The 5960-nt window shown below is 35.7% G+C and overlaps 1 long non-coding RNA gene across 1 annotated transcript; it reads left to right on the forward strand.

Annotated features, from left to right (window-relative positions):
• The first annotated feature begins 2763 nt into the window (after positions 1 to 2763).
• On the forward strand, positions 2764 to 3952 carry LOC149840750 (uncharacterized). The gene is made up of 2 exons (XR_016431597.1): positions 2764 to 2920; positions 3744 to 3952. It is a non-coding gene; the product is annotated as an uncharacterized LOC149840750 (long non-coding RNA).
• The last annotated feature ends 2008 nt before the right edge of the window (positions 3953 to 5960 follow it).

The following is a 5960-nucleotide window of genomic DNA, read 5'->3' on the forward strand; positions in this document are numbered from 1 at the left end:
TTACTTCAATTTGTTTTCTTGAAATCTGGTTAGTTAGAGTATTTCAATCTATTAGTCTTTTATAATTATATTTTTCTTAGATAGATTGGTATTTAATGTTCTAACAATCAGTTAGTTAGATTAGGGCTATTTAATTTTTTTAGTTAGTGTTTCATCTTGTTTCATGATTAGTTAGTTTGTTACTTAATTTGTTTTGTTTTTGTGCAGATTTTTCAACGGAACCAACTCGTGCTCGGCCACCTGTGGTAAGCAAATGACAAAAACAATGCAAATCGGGTAAATACCCGTGGTGAGTAAGTGATGCAAACGTATCACATGTTATTTAATTTATTGAATGCAGCACTTTATTGTTCACACACTCACTTAGTTGTTGATATCTAGGACTGCTTTGTTGGAGTTCGGAGATCATGTTGAGCATGATTTTAATGTAGAAATATGGAAGTGTTCTTATTTTTGGAGTACGGAGTCCATGCTAAGCATGGTAGTAGTTAGTGAGATATTGAAGTGTGTTTGCTGCAGGTACATGTTTGCCATTTATTTGATATGAATGATTATGATGTATTGCAATGTTTGATGTAATTGTATCCATGCTTGCATGTAGTTACTTTCAATTTGATTTTGACTTCCATGTGAAATTTTATAATAAAAGCATGCTTCAAATGATTGTATCATGTCAATAATAGTTTGCACATGAAAATATTAAGTTATCAATGCATGCATCAAAATTCTTGTTATTGTTTGACATAGTATATTGCATGATAAATTTGATATTTTCTTCATCGTCGCATTCTGATTGTTTTTTTCTTAATTCGTTAGGATACTATTCGTAACATCATACGACAGAATGACTGCAAACCGTGAATGGATGTACCGTAGGATAGTGGACAATGAGTTATCGCATGAATATATGGATGGTGTCGATAGTTTTATTGAATTTGCAACGGCGAGTGTCAGTACGGTAGATCCCACAGGTCGGATTAGGTGTCCCTGCAAGATTTGTAAGAATAATCGATTTGTAGAACCTCATGGCGTTAGACATCACCTATACAGGAAGGGTTTTGTGAGTGATTATCAGAACTGGGCGTTTCATGGAGAAGAATTTAGAAACGATTTTGATGCACGGGTGAATGTGGTGCACGATAATCCATATACGAATTTGATATTTGATGCTGCAGGAACAGAACTGGGTTCTGCTATGAGTTCTAGTGATTATAATTTATGCAATTACGAATGATTTGAATTAGTGCAATACTTGATGTCAATGATTTGAATTATTTGAATGCATTGCAATGCTTGATGTGAATGACTTGAATGCATTGTAATACTTGATGTGAATTATTTGAATGTATTGTATGACATATGTTATTTGTTAGAATATGGTTCGTGGAGGTTATAGTGGTCGCTCATCCAGTAGTAGCCAGGCTCAACCTTCATCTTCACGGGCTCCTGTGATAGGTATATCATATAACTAATTAGATGCTTGATTAGTTCAAATGCACATTCTGAGAACTTGGTATGTATTTTTTTAGAGATGATGTTGCGCCTGTACACGACCCACCTACACCAGTTGATCGCACAAGTCAACAGCCAACACAGGAAACAGGGTCTTCTCAGGCTGGCACAAGAAGACTCATTCGAATAGTGTATATCGATAATCGACCGTAAGTATTTTGTTTTCAATTATTGCATATCTTTTAAATATTTTATATTGATATTTACTGTGTAACAATTCATGTGCAGCACGAGGTTTGAGCCACAAGAAGTAGTACGGAAGATTAGGAATTCACTTCTTCAACATCTACCAGGACCAGTTGCTCAATGAAAAGAGTACCCAAAGGAGGTATTAGACAGATTGTGGTCCTCATTCATGGTATACAGTTGTTCCTCATAGTTAATGTGTTTCATATTTAATTTATTTAAGCAATGTCTACTAACTTTCTGAAAATATTTGTAGGCTTCGAATCGCTTTGCAACTACGGTGGAAGAAAATGATGCAAGGAAGGTGTGGCAGAAGGTGGCTGCCAATCGATTTGCAGACATGCTGCACACTATGAAGACTGCAGCAAAAAAAACATCTGGCGTAGTAGATGATCCATTACTGTGGAAGGGCCATGGTCCTATTACTATCAGGAGAGATTACTGGGATGAAATGTGCGATATGTGGGCGGGAGATGCATTTAAAAATCGCTCTGCGAAGGCTTCACAAAATCGATCAAAGATGCCCGAAGCCCATCTACACACAGGTGGATCTAAGACATTTGGGAGCCACCTAAAGAAAATGGTAACTCATCAATATATAATATTAATTTTATAAGTATTGTTGCAAATTTGTGTACTAAATCTTTTGTCATTTAACTTCGCAGGAAGCAGAAAAATGAGGCAGTGTACCATATAAGGATGTGTTTGTAGAAACACATAAACGGAAGACCACGGGAGTCTTCGTATCAGAGAAGGCGAGAACGACAACGGTATGTATTAATTCTATTAATAATCATTGCAATATATATGCAAGTCATCATAATGTTATCATTAATTATTAATGAATACTTTAAACATTATTTTGTAGGAGGCATATGAGCAACAAATGGTAGAGCGATATGGCGAAGACGCTACTCAGCATCCATCATTTGATCCTACAGCATGGGTGACTGCAGCAGGTGAACCCAAAAAAGGTCGCGTGTTCGGGTTTGGGAGTAATATGAACACTTCACCAGTTATTGGTTCTTCCAGTTACGGCTCACCAACTTCTTGCACCGACATAAGCTCCAAGCAGCCGACTATTCTTTCCGGTGATGATGTACGCGAGATCATTAATGAATCACTGAATAACTACTTCCAATACACCGTCGCCCCCTTTCTCCGAAATGAGATCAAGGCCGCTGTTCAGGATAGGGGATCTTCGATTCCAGGTCCCTCTCAGGTATAATCAATATATAGTTTTTTTGACTGTCTTAAAGCACATCTGAGCATGGTAGAATCACATATAGAGTTTTTCTAGATGCCTTAGAACACATATGAACATGCTATAATCACATATTCAATTTTTTTACTGCCTTAGCATACATATGAGCATGATAGAATCACATATATATATATATTTAACTTTTTGTCTGTCTTAGAGCACATATGAGCATGATAGAATCACATATAAAGTTTTTTTGATTGCATTAGAACACATAAGCATGCTATAATCACATATTCAGTTTTTTTACTGCCTAAGAACACATATGAGCATATTATAATCACATATTCTGTTTTTTGACTGCCTTAGCACACATATGAACATGCTATAATAACATATGGAGTTTTTTAACTGCCTTAGAACACATATGAACATGTTATATATCATTTATGATAGAATCACATATAAAATTTTTGGCTTTGCCTGCCTTAGAGCACATATGAGCATGCTATATTCACATATTCAATTTTTTTACTGCCTTAGCACACATACGAGCATGATCGAATCACATATATAGTTTTTTGCCTGCCTTAAAGCACATCTGAGCATGGTAGAATCACATATAGAGTTTTTTTATATGCCTTAGAACACATATGAACATGCTATAATCACATATTCAATTTTTTGACTGCCTTAGCACACATATGAGCATGATAGAATCACATATAGAGTTTTTTTATTGCCTTAGATCACACATGAGCACATGATAGAATCACATATAGTGTGTAATTTATTTCATTATATTTTGTTTATCAATACTGACTGTTCTTTTCTTGTGTAGGCTGCTAGCGATAATCAGGGTAGTGGAGCTGAAGGGACAGATAAAGACAATGAACAAGAAGACGCACAAAATCTTGGCGATGATTAGAGGACTGTGTTGAAGAAGTTCTATTTTTTTTATTTTTCCTAATTGTAATTGTTGAATTGTAAATAATTAAACTTCTTAGTTTTAAGGTGGAACGATTAATTATTATAGATACTTGTTATATGATTTTTTTTGTGTGGTTTGTTTTTTATTTACAGGAAATATAAATTGTACAGAAAATATAAATTGTACAGTTCTCGGTAATTAATTTTTAAATAATTTTTTTTTGATTTTTTTTCGTTTTTGCGACAGATTAGCGACGGATGATTCTGTCGCTATTCATATTAATCTAGCGACGGCTTAGCGACGGAATTAAATCCGTCGCCACGCCGTGGTCGCCGTTTAGTACCGGCGGATTGGCGACAGAATATAGCGCTCGTTATTCCGTCGCAATTAGCGACGGACTTGGCGACGGAATTATTCCGTCGCCAGTTAGCGTCGAAATATTCGCGACGTAAGCATACTGTCGCCGCGTTGTCGCTAATTCGTTGCTAACATGGTTAGCGACGGATTAGCGACGGAATGTGGTCGTCGCTAATCTACTGCTTTGTTGTAGTGTATATAATTTATATATTTTAAGCCTATTTTATCTAAGCATGCAAAAAGAAACAAAACTATGGCCCTAATTAATAATCATCAGTGAATATTGTTATTAACTACTTCTCTCTCAAGGCCATAATTAATAATCATCAGTGACTATGATCACTACCCATAGTATAGTTTGTCATTACCACGTCATATCTTCATTTGCTATGGTTATGGCCGTAGTTAATGATATCCTTATTTACTATGATTATATTTATTATGGTTCAATCGTAGTTAATGGTTATTAAAAACGGTACTATCCACTATGGCCACTGACCATAGTTAATTCTTATTTACTCTGTATTTTTTAGCATTAACTACAGCCATCGGCTCTAGTTAATAATATGAAATTTTGTACTGATTGGCTAGTTTTCAACCAGGGATGACACATGTTAGTAAAATATTAAAATTATTAAAAATTGTTTTTAATGATTTTTAAGCACTTTTAAAAAATAAGCCAAATCAACCTTGTTTCATATCGATTTTAGGCTGATATGCTAAGAATCAGTGGATTCATAGCGATACTGACAACATTGCACGAGCAAAAAACTTACTGGTTTGACCAATACAACATCAATTGCTCCGCCCAAAAACAATTGCTACACCCAAAAACAAGGCACCAAGTGATTGGATTGTACCGGTCAACTTATATAAAAAGCTATGTCTAGTATAGTTTCATTTATAACATACATGAGACTGTCTATATAGGGAGCTCTTAAATGATGAGACCCCAAGGCATTTCTCAGATCATTGAAGAATGAAGTATTGCAGGCTTTTGATCTTGCAGTTGTATTCAACCCTCTCTTCTTTGTCAACTACTCATGTTTGGAGAAGAGTAGTCTTAAAAACAATGAGTGGAAAGTCATAGAATCCAAGAATGCGAGGAGGCTGATGGACATTCTGGAGAGTGCATGATTTGAGTTCTCGCACCAATGACCAATGGTGCGATCGAGCAATGTATCTCCCATAATTTCAAGTTCAGACATGCATGCTTCAGATATGGTCACAGTTGGGATCGTAATAATCCAAACTTGGTTGTGGTTAGGTCACAATGGTCATCATCCTTCTCTGAGTCGCCACATCAGAATTCTCTCTAGCTAAACTCATTTTTAGTGGGTTCCATGGTCATTCCATTAATGTCTCACATCTGGTTTCCTTTTGTTTTCAGTGGTTTTTTGTCTTCAACTTATCATCCCATTACCACACGAATCAATTTCTACTCCCACCATGCAGCTAGACATCTACCATAATGGATGATAGTGTTGCTCTTCATGCTTCCACTTTGGACCGTCGTCTTCCTTGCTCTTCGATTCTGTTAGAAGTCCAGATCCATACTCATTACAGAGACCGATTATTTCAAGACTCCTTGATTTGCAAGGATCAGTTTTTAAGCAAGAGTACAAAGATGGAAACTCTCAAGATAAAAAGGATAAGGATAACCATCAAGAGAAAGTTATTCAAAATAGAACTCTGCTTAAAAAAGCATGTTAAAATTTTAATCTTGCTTTCTATAAAATTTGGCTTGAGACATTCTGATCTATTTCTCAA

This window comes from Nuphar pumila, chromosome 4 (assembly GCF_984573655.1).
Source record: "Nuphar pumila chromosome 4, dmNupPumi1.hap1.1, whole genome shotgun sequence".
Lineage (NCBI taxonomy): Eukaryota > Viridiplantae > Streptophyta > Magnoliopsida > Nymphaeales > Nymphaeaceae > Nuphar > Nuphar pumila.